The sequence below is a fragment of the Manis pentadactyla genome, chromosome 12, assembly GCF_030020395.1.
Source record: "Manis pentadactyla isolate mManPen7 chromosome 12, mManPen7.hap1, whole genome shotgun sequence".
Taxonomy (NCBI): Eukaryota; Metazoa; Chordata; class Mammalia; order Pholidota; family Manidae; genus Manis; species Manis pentadactyla.
In genome coordinates, this window is record NC_080030.1 from 48,642,176 (window position 1) to 48,658,839 (window position 16,664).

The 16,664-nt window shown below is 41.2% G+C and overlaps 1 protein-coding gene across 4 annotated transcripts in view; it reads right to left on the minus strand.

The window, feature by feature from the left end:
• The window catches only part of PHACTR2 (phosphatase and actin regulator 2), a 252,895-nt gene that overhangs the window by 189,482 nt on the left and 46,749 nt on the right, over window positions 1–16,664 (minus strand). The window lies entirely within an intron of this gene.

Below are 16,664 nucleotides of genomic sequence, written 5' to 3' on the forward strand. Positions count from 1 at the left end.
AGAATTTGGGAACAGCACAAATCTATGTCTTTGGCATTTTCTCAGATACAGTAAAAAAAATTTACAAAGGCCTCATTTGACCTATAATACCATGAATCCACAGTACACAAAGGGTCCACAGGCTTTTTATTTTGACAGGATTTTTAAAACCAGTTCTCAGTGTTATCACACACTCAGGGTTGTTAAATATGAAAAGCAGTTCATTTACTTAGCATCTCTTTATGCCACAGGAATTCCTGGTGACATCTCAACTGTAAGTTATTTATAATCTAGTCTGACATTTCATCTATGATATCAGTTCTAGTACAGAAATATTTTCCTCAAAGAAAAACTGAATTTTCTCAGTATTTGCCCTGAGACTTTTAGACCTATTATTTTATTGCACACAATTTTGAGGATATATCATTCTATTAATTTCAAAAAAATCTTCATATTTTTTAAAAATGCTTGGATCCCCTAAGACTGAAATCACTGTGGCTCCCTTACCTCATCTATTTGCCCTAATTAATACTGCCAAGCACCTAGAGTGAGTGTCATAGGTAGAAAATCTAGGGCAAACTATTTTTTGGGGGAAAAGAAAGAGTTAAAAGGAAAAAATAAATGATAAAAAAGAGAATATAACATGAAGTCTGAGATTTTGGTAAGGTAGTCAAGAATGTCATCTATTGACAGTGAATATTGACTAATATAAATACGTTTATATTAGCTTCGCACACTTGCGACTCTTGATTATTTTACTAATTCAGTCAATCCCCAAATTACAAATGGATTATATTCCGAAAGTTCATTTTGGTCATCTGAAAAATGCGTTTTCTCATAAATCCTGATTGAGTTCCAAGGACAGACTATTAAATACTGGTTAACTCATTATGTGATTTATGTAAGATCCACAATCTCTTATACACAATTCTAAAAGTCCACAAAGTTCTGAAAATCTTAATTTTTTTTTTAAGTTTGGGTCCAAAATGCATTTGGGTCACAACCTGACTTGAAGTGATGTGAAGTTTTTAAAAATCTTTGCTTTTGTAACTTAGAGGGAATAACATGTTTTGCTACAGGAATATGAATGTTACAGGTTTTGGGAATCTGTCTGGATTTTCAGACCCTTCTGCAGATGATACATAATATACAGCATATGCATTACAGCACTTCTCTAAAATGTAAAAATTCTGAGTTCTGAAACACCCCTGACCTCAAAGGTTTCAGAAAGAGAGGCTATGGTCTATCAGTATTTTTTTGCAATTTAAAAGGGTAGAAAATAATATTTTATTCTGTTTTGCTGTAAGACCCCCTTCCTTCTTTAGGAAACTCGCTCCCTCTTTCACCTGCGAAGCACCCAAACCTCTCTAACTACTGATGATGTCAGAGATAAACAAGGGATGTGCAACACAGAAATATGTCCAGATATAATGAAAGTAAAGTTGAGTGTCCATTAGGAGTCAGGCAATTTAAAAACTGCACAAATTGCCAAGGACACATTGGCTTTGTGTCTCCCTACATCCAACAGTAGCCCCAGCACTGCCCCTCCTCTGCCCCTATCCAGCATCACAAGAAGGCAATGTAACAATGAAAAAGCACAATGAGTGGAACATTTCCCTCAAGCTCCAGAGACAATCCACTCCCCTCCTTGATTTAATTCAGACCCACAACTAATGTGCTTTAGTCAGGGAATGTGAGAATATAAAATGCTCAGCAGGCCCCCTTCTAATTGTCCCAGAGATCCTGTATGGCATAGTAGCAGCATCAATAAACCTAATGTTCTATATCATGCTTTAAATATGACTTTAGTTTCCATTTTTATTAACCTTCCCACATGTAAATTCCTCTGCTTTCTGAGAAGCAGATCACTCTGTTTGGGGCCAGTGGTTAGTTTGGAGCACCTGCATCCAGAATACCCTCAGTGCTAACCCACCTACAGAGAGGCTACAACCTGCTGCATTTTTAAGGATTGCCTGAGGTGGGCCATGAGGTGTTGTGATTCCAGGCATGGCCATCTGAGCTAGCAACTGATGGTGTCCAGCGCCTTCAATGTATCGCACAGCACCTGGTGATAACCTGGCCATCACCACATCTCTCCAAAAACTCCATTAGCCACTCTCTCTCTTGGAATTTCAAAGAAGGGAATGTCTTGGCTTCCTACAAAAGTGCTGCTTATTTCACATTATGTCTTAAGTTTCCTATGAGACGCTTTCATGTGTTAGGGACACAGGGAAGAGCTCATGGCAGTCATGCTCTGTCTTTCCTGAGTGGAATCCGAGCCCAGGTGGACCATGAGCAGTTCACATGGATGCTGTGGGAACAGAGGCATAGCAACTCCAGAATGAGAAGCTAAAAATATCATGGTGCAGCCTTCAGGGAGGGGATCAGTGTGGATCCTTCTTTACAACGTAAGACTGCTCCTTGGAATGGAAAAATTCAGAGAATGAACTGGCCACGTAATTATATTGCCTGGTGTGGCCTATCTCTTGGATGCCCAGATCAGCCTATCACACCTTTCTGACCTTTCCACTTTTTCATTCATCTAAAGAAATAAATTAGTGCAAGAATGTTGACTACAATTAGAAAGTAGTCACACTTGCTTCTGGTTCCTTCGGGGGCAGGTTCTACTGGAAATCTGCTTGAAAAGATTTCAGCTTTTATAAGCACAGCTATCAGATACAGACAGTTTCGATGAGCAAAGTGCTTGGATTTATAACTCTCCTAAGTACTAAACCAAATCCCTGAACTATTTAATAAAAAAAAAAGTTCACAGAAGGAAGTTTTTTAACAGTATTTCCAGGAAGGTCAGGGCAAAAAAAAAAACATTAGACAGACATTTATCTAATGTTCTATTATCTGAATTTTAGGGTAATACTTATTTGGCATGCATATGTTTTCAATTATTCCTAACCATTCTCCTTTTGAGATTTCTTTTCTGGTATAAGGTGGGAGGAGGGGGCTGTCTGAGTTCTGGGTTAATACTTGATTCTCTTTCCTTATACATGGTCCTTAGATGATGCCTTCTAGTCACCCAGACTTGAAGAACAGCTTAATGCAGAGGCCATGAAACTTCTCAGCACACTCTGTACTTTGCTTGGTATCTAGACCTTCATGAAGCTGTACCCATCAGACATGGTCTTCTGTCTCATTTGGGCTTTTGGTCAAGGTGGTTTGGTGAGTTCATGCTTAGACAGCACCTTTCTGCTCCAAACACACAGCTGTGATAGATGAAATAGTAACTAGGTGAGCCAGGCTTGAAAAGCTGAATAACCACTTCCATGAATCAGAAAGGAGCCAAAATCTCAAAGCAGCGAGGAGGTTTCTGTAGGGCCCTGCTGTGCTCAAGGTGCCAAAGCAGAGGCTGCAGGCCAGTACTCCTGTGTGGTGCTGATGGGTTTAAAAGAGCTCCCTTTGAGGAAGGAGGGTCAGAGTCAGGCTTTGATGGAATGGGGCTCCCTAACTCAAGAAACAACGTTGAAAAAAAAAAAAGGCTGCTGACCTATTTCCAGAAGCCAGGGCTTTATAAAGCCTAGACGTGCAGGGGGAGGATAAATCCTCACAGCCAAGAATGAAATAAGCTTTGTGCTGGCTCCCTCAATACTATATAGGTACTATCCCCTCAAACTCAAGCAGGCACCCCAAGATGTCACTGGAAGACCTGATTCTAGACTGAAGGACCAGAAGAATGTGGTGGAGGAAATCTCAAACTGTAAAACTAGTGGAGAGGGAGAGAGGAAGAGGCACAACCAGACTACAGAAGCAGACAAGAAAACAAGACCTTCCATGCAAAATGAATGCAGACGTTGAATTCCCAACTTGTTTAAGATTGCTAATAGTTAAAAAGCATGTAAATAAAATAACCAATAAAACATGATTTCAATCTTGATGATATCAACATCATGGAAGAATCTCATAAAGACGTTTTAATAACTATCAAAGAGCTATGTGAAGGCATGACATCTATCAAAAACAAATAGGAAAATACAAAATAAAAGCACTGGATTTGAGACAAGATTGGATGGATATACAAATAACTCATAGGAAATTGGGAAAGTCCATTTAGACCAACATAAGCTTCTCATTAGCAATCACTTATGCCAAAAGACAAGCCGCTGAGAGCAAATACCTACCAACTTTGAATTTCATACTAAGCTATACTACCATTTATGTGCAGGACATTGACATTTTCACAGATACAGAAACAGACCCAAAAATTACCAAAGGATGCCCTTCAGTAAGATGAAAAGTAAGCCCAGAGAGAAGGCACAAGATGAAAGACAATGAGAGAAAACCTGATAAAATGTAGTAACATATTTAAATTACTATTAATTAGGAAACAATAATTCATGAAGACATTAAAAAAGAGGTCAAACTGGATAATCATAACAAAATATGGTGGGATGTCAATGGGAGATTGAAATATGAAAGGCAAAGAGAAGGACTGAATCACTTTAGATTTAGATTCAGATGCCATGAATAGTTTAAGATTTTAAATTGGTAGGTACATTTATAGTTATTTATATATATATTTAAAGATATATATGTAAAAAAAATCTATATATATTTAAAGAGCAACCACTAAAAGAATAGAATTTGGTTACTTACAGTAATAATCTTTACAATGGATTGAATGCACACCAAGGAGGGTGTAAAATTATCTACTGTTGTGAAGAAAGAAAACACCAGAATTTCTACCAACATTTATTTTTATGTAAAAGATAAATTATTAAGCTGTAATAGATTTAATATATAGATTTCCATGGAGCCTTCACTTTTGCTATATGTCAGACTTGAAACATACAGTAGATAGTTCCATAGCTTGGCGTGGACACAAATAACTGGCTATAAAAGCTTCGAAATGAAGAATTCCCATGTATTTTGAACTCATTTGCTAAAATCCAAAAATTCAATCCCTATTGATTAGTTTTCAAATATAACCAATGACAACAGGAAGAAAGCCACTTACCAGCTGAATTTCAACCAAGAGTTTTGCATGAAAGATTTATAGGAATCTGACTTCTGACTTAGCAAGCTCAAAGATGCACTTCAAAGAGATAACTTTTTCAATACTAATTGTCCTTAAAGCCAGGTATCAAAATAAACTTACTGAGAGTCAACCCATGGATCTGCTATTTTTTCAAGTACTAAACCGAGATTGAAAAAATAATGATGTATACTCAGTCTTTGCCTTATTCAAAAACTACTAATTTTTGACCACTGGACTTGTGTCTTAGTAATACAGTAAACCTCTGTTGTTTTTGAAAAATTGCTTACATCACCTTCATCCTGACCTTAAAAGTGTTTTGTTTTTATGCTACATAATATACATGATCTAATATTACAGTAGTCTATGGATATAATTTCTAAATTAATAAATATATATGTATTGTGAACATGCTAATTTTTTCTGCTCTAGATTACTACAGGACCGTGCTCGCCAGCCATCTGCAGCCCAAACTCCTCCCATCAAAATTCTGTTTGCTGTCCTGATTCTGATTCTACTCTACTATTCTGTGTGTGTGTGTGTGTGTGTGTGTGTGTGTGTGTGTGTGTGTGTGTGTGTGTTTTAGGGCCCTCAGCTATACCACAGATGAGTTTAGGGCCCTCAGCTATACCACAGATGAGCTCGTCACTGAGCTCTCAGAAACACTTACTTCTACTCATTCACTAGATCACTTTCTTTCCTTTATTCAAAGAATTACATCATTCTCACCTCGTCTATTAAACGTTCCCTAGCAAACTAGAAGCAAATGAAACTTCCAATACTTTACTTGCACTGATCACCACACAAAATATAGTTACTACTTGCTTTATTCATACTAACATTTTACTTGATGTATTGTTTAGCTCATTGAAAGTAAAGTTCTTTGTGCTTATTGTTAAGTTCTTTCTAGATTATACAGACCCAGAGGGCAGCATTAGGTTTATTATTTTGGAGCCTGTGAAGAAGGGGTCAGATGATCTGGGTTAGATTCCTAACTTCACTCACAAGCTGAGCATCCTTGTACATGTTTTTAATTGCTGAAAGACAAGTGGGACCATATCCTGTCTCAGCTTTGTCTCCCAAGCACTGCACCATCCTTGACATTCCCTCTACCAGTTTCCTCATCCTTCTCTTCCAAACTTTTCTCTCTCATTTGTTACCCTTCCAACCACTCCCCCTAATCTCAGCAGATCCCATGCCTCTGTTTCTCACAAGGGGCAACATAGGTGTGAACTCTCTTTCACAAGCCTTTATCTCTTAATATCATCTACCAAGGATTTTCCAAACTCACTTCACCTCATTATGGCATAACTCTTATAACTGCTATAGAACTAATGTTCCTCTTGACCACATTTTGGCAGATGCTGACCAAAAAAAAGGGCACTTAGCAAGTGTTTTTTTGTCTTGAACATTTCAGGCACTTAATGTCTGCTGCAGTCACTGCTCCTCTGGTATGAAGACAGGTGTCCAAGTGTGTGCCCAGGGAGGGACTCCTGAATGGAGAAATGTCTCCTCAGTCACAAGAAGGAAAGCTCAGGAATGTATTTCTGTTAGAGTAAGAATACAGTAGAATGAAAGGGAATAAAAAGATCATCTGGGACCCAGCAGTACATGTTGGCAGAACTTTCTGGACAGTGAATCTTAAAATGAATGTGCTAAGGCTAAAAACTAAAACAAACCACCAGCCATCTCAGTGAAAGAAATAAAGGGAAATGAGACAAAGTCACAGAGAAATGATTCCCCAATATTATGAAAGGTACATTTAGTTTTTCTAATAAAACCAATAAACTTGGGGTGCCCTGAGACAAATGGCTGAGGTGTAAGTCTAGGTGCCTTACCCCCAGAATTGTAGCCCAACACAAAACTGAAAACAGACCCCTGAGAAGGAAGCTTGGCATTGGCCTGGCCCTGCAAAAACACGTCAGGGGAAACTGGGGGTCACAGTGAAAACTAATTTATTTAACACTCTGACCAGCAACCCATCTGCCTAAGATCCCACGGAGGACTTTCCCTAGATGGTTCCTGCCCAGGGACACCCTGGGTGGTCTTTCTTTCTTCTCTTCCAGTTTGATGAGCCAGAACTGACTCTGTATGGGTCTCAGGCTACTGACCACATAGCAGCTCACATTTTTTTACTATTTAGCAGGCATTGCGCTGGGCCTAATTCATCTTATGCATTATCTCATTTAGGCCTAACAACAAGACTGAGTTTGCCACTCATTTTTTATTCCCATTTTACAAATGAAGAGGCTAAAGCTTGGAGAAGTTAAGAAACGTGCCCCAGATTGAATGAATAATAGATCTGGATATAAACTCGGGTCTTTTTTATTACAACATCTTCATTTGTAATCTCTCCATTCTACAGTATTTATCAGGAATGGTAAGGCTCAATGGATGGGCCCGACTTCTTTTTATAAAATCCAGTTTTGTTGAACTCCCAATTTCAGCAGCAAAGAGTAATTTCTTTTAGGGCTTCAGGTTTCTGTCTCAAGTTGACTAATGTTTAAAGCTAACCTTTTGTGCCTGAGCAAAAAAGAAATCTCTTGGTCTTCAATAGTACCCAGTAGTTGATATGAAAATAAACAGGACAGAATTTCTGCCTGTAAAGATACACAAGTCTCTTTGTAAATTCCAGGAGATAGCTACACTTAAAAATTACCTTTGAAGGGAGACTAAATTATAAATCTATAAATCAAAGCAGAATGATATATGTTTACCATTAACACTATCAATTTCTTTATCACTTCAAGAATTTTTAAAAATAGTTTCCAAGAACTTTACATACACTTTGCTATGCCAATGTTCAAAAAGTTATTGAGTCAGCAGCAGGACAAGGGGGTCATTGGGATGGAGAGGAAGGCACCCATCTGATTTGGAGTTCAGTAATTGGCAAAACAGAGCTCCTGACTACATCCAGCAGCCAAAAAGGTGGCCTGTTGCTTAAGGGGCAGTTACAGCTGCTTGCAGATGAGTCTTCAAAAACCAGCAAACAAAGGAAAAACTGGGTGCACAGAAACTGCCCCAAGAATACACAGCCATAATTTAGCTGAAAGCATGAGGGGTGCCCTTGCCAACTACGGAGCAATTCCCTTCAACTGACAGGTGGCCAGCAGGTGCGTGCCGGCCTGGGGAAGGAGACAGCCTGTCACCGAAGCTCACAAAAATAATTGTCTCAAGCAGTCTTTAAGAAAGGGTCAGACTACTGTTTACTACAGTGGGCAATTAAAGACTGCCAAATGGCCATCTAATCGAATCTGGCACACTAGCACCATCATTTGATCAGGCCAGATTTTCAGAACCTTTTGGCAAGACCTATGCTCTCAATTTTTCAAAGTACCCACCAATCCCTATTGTTTTACATTGAGCTGCACACACATATGACCTGCCTGGCTCCTGAAAACACATGTGTCTAAGTCAGCAGAATGGACTGATGACCTCTCAAACATCTTCGAAATTCAGGGTTCTCTAAGAAAGAGTGGGATACTTTAATTATCTGTATAGTATGGAAAGGGAGAAAGGTTCAGGCTGGATCTTATATAGTCCATCAAACTAGGGACCTGGTCAGTCTTCTTCACAGCTCTGGGAACATTATTAAGTGCTCAGTGTTTTTAGAATGAATAGAGCAGATATGTGATGCATGGATAAATAAACATTATGGTCCAGACAGGGCCCATTCTGAATTTCAGTCACTTCACATTTCACTGACAGGAAAATCACATCCTGCCTAAAAGTACTCATCAGTTTTTTTTCACTTATGCATATCAGTTTCTGCCTGATCTCCTTAAAGAGCCCAATGAAAATTTAGTTTCCTTCTGCAAAAGTATGCTTTATCATCAAGTAGTAAAAAATATATACTTAGCCCTCATATTAATTAGAGAAATGACTTTTTCACCATGCTGCTTTTATCTCCATATCCAGAGACTAGTTAAAGAGAGAAGCAGACTTCCTGAATTTATCCTATCAACCCAGGACACTTAGAGCAAAGAACTGGTTACAGAGGATAATCAATAAATGTCTGACTGATTTAATTGGGACTAAGTTCTCAGGTTTTCAGCGACAAAGAGTAATTTTTTTAAAACCCATTGTCTTAGGAAGTGAGGGATAAGATCCTATCTAAGTTTAATTAATAGGGACTAATCTCATGTGCTTATTCTGTATACAACTAAAGTTGGCACAGATAACATCAACACCAGCCATTTAAATGGTCCTAGAAGGACTTGTAAGGACCACAGCAAACATCTAGCTACAGGCCTTGACCAATACAGAGCCTACCGATTCCTCTAAGATGGTTGTAGAAGAGTACCTGGGAGCCATGGGGGAAAAAACGGAGATAAACATTTGTCTCTGATATGAAGAGCAAGACAGGAAAACAGTGGACAACAATCAGGGCTTAACCGGGTTCTAACATAACAACAGGGAAACGGGCGGAGAAGGGGGCCCACGTGGCTGCCCTTAGAGAAGCGATCAGCCGTCCCGGGGCTGCTCTTCCCACCTCGTTCACAGCTCTGCTTTCAATTTGCTTTTCCTCATTGCCTTTGTATCTGTATTAGTTTCCCATTGCAACTGTAATAAATTATCATAAATTCAGTGGCTTATCACAACCTAAATTAATTCTTATGGTTCTGGAGGTCAGAGTCTGAAAGGAGACCCGTGCGGTTAAAATGAAGGTGTCAGCAGAGCTGAATTCCTTCCACGGGCTCCAGGGGAGAATCCATTCCGTGTCTCTTCCAGCTTCGAGAGCCTCCTGCTGCCATTCCTTGGCTTATGGCCCTATCACTCCATTCTCTATTTCCACTTGTCACATTGCCTTTTCCTTTTTGGACCTTTGCACCTTCCTCTTGTAAGAATCCTTGTGATTACATTGAGCTCAACTGAAATCCAGGATAATCTCCCCAACTCAAGAACCTTAACTTAATCACATTGATGAAGGCCCCTTTGCCATGTGAAATGACATACTCACAGGGTCTGGGATCAGGGTATGGACCTCTTTGTATTCAGCCTACTATGTCATCATTGTCTTAATACACTACATATCAACGAGCAAGTCATCTTAATAAAAGTCCCCTCTCCCTGGGGATGGGCCCAAAGACAGCCCAAATCCTCGCTGCTCTTCCTAGAGATGCACCTGACAGTGGGTCAGGCTGGTTAACAGGTAGAAAAGGCGGCAGGCAGTGGGAGGGGTATCAGAAAGGAAACCTGTAGTGGGATTTGCATAGGTAATGGAAGAGTATTTAGCAGGAGAAAAAGAGTAGAGGAATTATAAAAAATTACATAGATATAATGGATCTAGTGGACTTGCAAGAATCTAACTCGTGCATTCCAAAACCAGGTCTGGATGCCCCAGAGGCTGACACCAAGTGTATTGGCCAAGGCCAGGTTTAGAATTTTAAGATCTTTCAGCGAGAGCACAGCTGAAACTATGTGTTATGTGAGGGAGGATAGGGGAATCAAGCCCCCAACCCCTGTATCTTTCCGCATCCTTGTCACAGAGAGCAGGAGAGAAATCCAAGAGCCAGAAGTCTGCAGAGACAGCATGCAGAAGACACCTTGCTTTGACCTGGATGCCCATGTTAGGGGTATGGGTTGTAGGGAGTGTGGATTTCACCTCCTTTTTAGGAAGCTCTTAGGACAGAAGGTGATATTCACCTTGAGCAAAGGAAATCACTTTTAACCATTTCATGAAAATGCCTGAGGACTCCGCCACTTTCCTAGAGGACAGTGTTATGTTTCAGCCCAACTGTTGGAGGTGACAAAGCAAGGCCACCAAGGCGCCCCCGACCTCCTCTGCGCTCCTTAAAGGGGGAGCCACAGTAACTGTGCGTAATTGGCATGTCTCTCATTTCTGGAGGCTAGGGTGAGACCTGTAGTCCTGGAAGTCATTCCTGTCTCTCCCCTGCAGAGGGTTTTCCTGAGGTACAAGTAAATGGGTTCTTCATTCATTTGGACGGTGAGAACACTGAGAGAGCAATGACACACCAAAGCAGAAAGAGGGGACCATGGTGCGGAGAAGAACCATGTGGCTTTGACGTGGAAGCTGGGAGCAAAAGCGAAGGACAGAGGGAGTTAGGAGTGGACAGCGTGGGCAGCAATGGGACAGCACAGGACACCCTGCGGAGACACAAGGGTGGGCCAGCCGAGTGAGTTTGCAGGACTTGCGGCAAGCACTGTGAAGCCCTAAAAGAGCCTCCTAGCTGGATGCTGTGACTCATATACAGAGATTTGGTGTTTCTATAGGAAGAATCATTTGCTTGCTGAAAACCTACTGTATTATCCACTTGGGAACATTTGCTATAAATGATACTCTGATACAAACATAAATAAGTGTCTCTTTGATTGTGAAGCTGAGGTAAATGGGAGCCTCTGAAACAAAAAAATTCTAAGGGACAATAACCAGCTTGATTAGTCACCTTCAACTTGGAAAATGCAACATATGCTAAAAAGACACAGGATCAAGACTGTGAGGAGACAAGGAATAGAGCGATACACACATCTAGCTTGCCAGGCACAGGGAAAAGTATTGTCCACAGCCAATATCAAGATTCAATTACCACTTGCATAGTGCTGTAACATATCAGAAATTCATTGGCAATAAATAACTTAATAAATTCGATGACTAGTAAACTGTCTTAACCTCACAGAATCTCTGTAAACTGGATAATTCTCAGATTTGCTCTTATTCTTTGAAGCACTATTTTAAGAGCCCCGGTAGCTCTTGCCCGTATCATGGGAAAACTTAAAAGGAGTCTGACAAGAACAGACTTGCTCCCTGTGAGTCTACCTTTAACCCACCGACTCAGCAGACAGGAAGGGAGTAGGAAAAGGCTACAGAATTAATATTAAAATAGTACCCTCAGCATGCAATGATTCACCGGTGTGTTTATCTTTAGAGGGCTAAATAAAGTAGAACATTCTGGCAACATTCTTTCTCTTTATTCTAACAGCATTTTTTTTTCTCTTTAAAAACAGTAACAACGCAACTCTAGTCCTCTTCATGAAAGCCTTCCCTGGGGACTAGAACTCATGTGGAGCTATGCTCCCCTGAAATTTGGATAAAATTTTAAATTTGTAACTTAAAATGTAAACATCAAAATAAAATACATGGCATGGAGCTCTCAGTTGCATCAGTTTATCAAGGCATTCCACAGCGTTGGCTCTGGGTGCATCTTACAGCTTGCTCTGTGGAAGTCTGAATTTAAAACATGTTAGCTCATCAGTCATTTGAGTCTGGGAACATTTAAATAATTAAGCTTCAAACCCTGTCAGCACCACGGGATGCTCATGACCTGGAGATGTCCTGGCCCTGTCTGCTCAGCAGCAACAGATCGACAAACTCCCCCAGAGCCAAGTAAATGTGACACAAAACCCTCCATTTTCATTTCATGCTGCAGAAAGCTAGAGTATCAAGAGCTATCACCCACACCCCTTCCTTTACCTAATTCGCCTTTAGCGTGTCATTTGACATACTTATTTTAGTTCATATATAGTTCAGTGACCATCATCTAATTGGATTTATGAGCAACATCATTCCTCATCCATCTATATTTTGCACCAAATGCGTCACACCTTATGAAGGTTTCCAAATTTGTTCTTACTACAGGAGTCTAAAATTGGCTTGCTTCTAACACCTGATTTGAAAATGTTACAGAAAAAGACTGATTTGGGGAAGCTATACGTTATTCATAAAATCATTACGTAATAGTCTTCATTTCAGAACTCCTTCCCTCAGCTGATAACATTAGTTAGCAAAGAAGCGCTGCTGAGCAAGATGCTGGGAAGAAGAGAGCCCTGTGAGGTCAGACATCCACACAGACCTGGTTCACCCCACCTGCAGCTGGTTAATGAGAGCATAGCACGGCCAAGTGCTCTGTAGTGGCTCTGGCAGTCTCCGTGCACAGGGGCAGGAGCCAAGCCCTGCTTGCCCAGAAGCACAGACTCTTGGCTCCAGACCAACTGATGGCAAGCTTGAGAGGAAATCTGTGTGCCCGCCGACTCGTTCTAGCCAAGGCCATCCTGAGGCAGAGGCCCGGGCTGGCTTCCTGGCCCATAACCAAGTCAAGGGCTTTTCCTACTTCACTTCTTAAGTGCAATACCCCATCTTCATTTAGACGAGAATCAGTAGTGTTCAATCTCTGCCAGCCCATGTACTGCTTCCAAATTCCAACAGAATATTGTCATTGGTTCTAAATGCAAGTAGTTAACCTGTAATGGGTGTTCAGGTGGACAGCTGTCAAGAACACACATTTATATAATTCATTCAGTCAGAACTCCCTGAATACCATCACCGATGGCAGGGGCGGGCACGGAGCGGCATTGAGCTGAGTGGTGGGGCTCATCAGGGAACAGGTTGGTGTCCTGAGGAGTCACAGTGGGGCAGGACGTAAGACAGGGACAAGTACAAATGGATGTGCACATCCCATATGTCCCAATACTTTAAAGTTATAAATTACATCGAGTTAACAAACTGTTCACCAAAATATGTTCAACTCTCCAACCATAACAAATACACCTTCATAAAAACCTGGAACCTGGCTGCACTGAGAGCCTGAGGCCCTCCTTCCCCTGCCCTCCTCCGGTCTGTCCTGCTTGGTGGGAGCTGCATGTCCCTCTCACATTCACAGGTGCACTTTCTGTGAACACACCCCAAAAACAGCCATCCCTCTGGCCTCCGGGGAGAGACACTAGCAGCACCACCTGCCCTCATCCTCATAAAGATGTCTCTAGGGAAGCAGGTTTGGACTGGGAATTCCAGGACCCACAGTGACCAATGCATGGCCCAAGGAAAGAGGGTCTGGGCTCTGGGAGCACCTGCTGTGAGAGATGGGTAAGTGGAGGAGGCCACCGCGAGGCCCAGAGCAGGGCCCCCTGTGCCTGAGACTAAGGGCAGCCCCGGGGTCATCACCTGTGTATTCCGGCATCCAGAGGTGCACTGAACTCACTGCTGCAGCCTGTCTCCCTCCTGAACTAGCGGCCTCCCCAGGCCTGTGGCCTCTCTGTGCCGTATCTGTGCTGTTCTTGGGCACTTGGACATAACTCTGACAGGCAAAGGCCACCTCCGTGCCCTCCGGGTCTCACAAGCTCATCCTCAGCTCTTGTTCCGCCCTCTGGGGCAGGGCACTTGATGCCTCTGTCCAGCAGCCTGCCTAGAACATCACACAGATGTTTCCTTCGTTCACGCGCAGGAGGCAGGGCTGCTCCAGACCGTGCATCTCGATTTACCTGCCTCCATGATTATCCTCAAGCAATTCTTTCCAGTCTTTTGTCCTATGCCAGGCCCAGGCTTTTGAAACTAAACGTCAAGAGCTGGCTTCACTGCTCTCTGCATTCTGCTCTGTCACCCTTTCCTAAAGAAGTGAATGCAGAATGGCCCAGCTGCCTGAGGAAAAGAAAACATCCCGAGGCACCAAGAATTACAGAAAAAAACTCTGTTAATACTGCAAAATAGCATCTCAAAAACCTCAATAAAATCACTGTGAGAAATGCTGTCCTTCATGTACAAATATAATTATACTGGCCGACTGTCAGTAGGATAGAAATACTGAGTTTTTCTGGTAGTGGGTAAGGACTTGCTCTATTTCATCCACGGCCTTGGCCTATCCACCCAATGACAAAGCACATGGGGTGAGGAGACGACTACCTGGGGTGGGGGTGTCAGGATGGGGCCACAGCAGGGCAAAATAATCCATCCACACAAAGACATCAATCATAACAGGCTGTTCTTGGGACCTGAATTTTTTTTTACCACAGTAACCTCAGCTAATATAAGACCCAAAGCCTTTCTTTCTTAGCTCTTCAGATACAAGTAAGACAGTTAGTTCCTGTTACAAAAAAAAAAAACAAGTAAATAAAGAGAAAGTCGTTGAACTCCTGGAGGGACATTTAAGCCTCCACGTTTCCTGAATGGTCTTTGCTTGGTGGTATTTCCTTTCTTTTCTTCAATAGTCCCTGTCTGTGGCCAAGGTGCCTGTTGATGGTGGTCCAGAGGACTGTGATTAGCTTCCTAACGCTGGTTTTTTATCAGGACACGCTGACACAAAATAGCACGGGGGAGGTGAAATGCTATGTTCCTCTTGATCAGTGTGCTAAAATAACAGATGTAAGCAGCCACACACTGATAGACATTCGCTCTAAAAGTACATTTAAAGTCAGAGACTGGCATTCTCCTCTGAACACTGCAACTAGAAACTCGTTAGGACAAGGTTTTCAGGAATGTGGCTCTTTCAGGTTCATGCTGGTAAGTTCCTGAGGGTATCCGCAGTTCAGAAAAGTTTTAATGTATGTAAGACCAAATACCAGGAAGATGCCAATGAAAAATCAGTTCTACTAAAGACCTGTACATTTGAATGAATATAAGACCACCCAAAATTCCAATTCTCATGTATATTGAATTTACTTTCAAATAAATATGTTTTCTTTAATCTGTAAGTACTGGTACACTAATCTATTTAAAACTCAATTACCATGAATTTTAATTGCTAAGGAGGGTTCATGTGACTATAATATTCTGTGGTAAACTCAACCAGGACTTGATTATTATATTTTTAAATACGCTGTTGGGTTAGGTTATAAACATTTTATTTATTTAATCTTCTGTCTACTCTTATGAGTGAGTTAGTGGGCCACTTTCTCTTCTGGCCTCAGGGTGAGATGGGATGTGTTTCACTTTTTCACTAACATGAATTCGTTTGTGTAAGATTAGTGTTACGGGCTGAATCGTGTTCCCCAAAGGTAAATGTTGAGGCCCCAACTCCCAGCACCTCAGAATGTGATTGTAATTGAAGACAGGACCTTTAAAGATGTGATTAATAAAATGAGACCCTTAGGGTGGACCTTAATCAATCTTCTGTCCTTACAAGAAAATTTGTTCACACAAAGACACCAAGGATGCCCATGTAGAGAGTTAAGATGAAGGGTGGACACAGCCAGCTAATCCATAAACCAATGAGGGAGGCTTTGGAAGAAACCAAACCTGCTGACACCTTGATTTTGGGCTTCTAGCCTCCACAACTGGGAGAAGATAAATGTCTGTTGTTCAAGCCACCCTGTCTGTCATATTTTGTTATGAAAGCCCTAGCAGACTAATACAATAGACTTCTTTCTATTGTTGAACTCACTAGTTACATCTTTTGATCATTGATTCAACTAATAGGCCTTATTTTCAATTTCTTCTTGAGCCAGTTTTGAAAAGCTAAATTTTTAAGGTTCATGTACATTTAGTCAGTTTTCAAGGCTATAGATACCAAATCATTTATAATATCCTCTTACTATCTTTTGATCTCTCCAGCTTCTATAGATGTGTTCGTTTTCCACTTCAAATACTGTTTACTTGGGCTTTCTCTCTCGGCTATTTCCAGCTGCGCATTTCCATTAGTCTTTTCCTACAACCGACGTTTGGATTTGTTGATCTGAATATATTTATTTTCCGTTTCATTAATTCTTACATTTAACTGTATTATTTCCTTGCATCTGCTTTCTTTGGGTTGACTCCAGGAAAGCCTTACTCTGAGGACATCTGAGACAGCTAGTGTAAATGAGTGGTTTTCAAACTCTAGCCCTGCAAGAAGATCCTGTGATACTCAGTGGCAGTATCTCAGAGATTACCTGACTGCCACTGAGAAAGCTCAGCTCTTTCAATCAAAGCAGTTCTACTTTCATCAGTTTTACATGAAGGACTTCCATAAAATTTGGGTGAAAAAATAGTTGT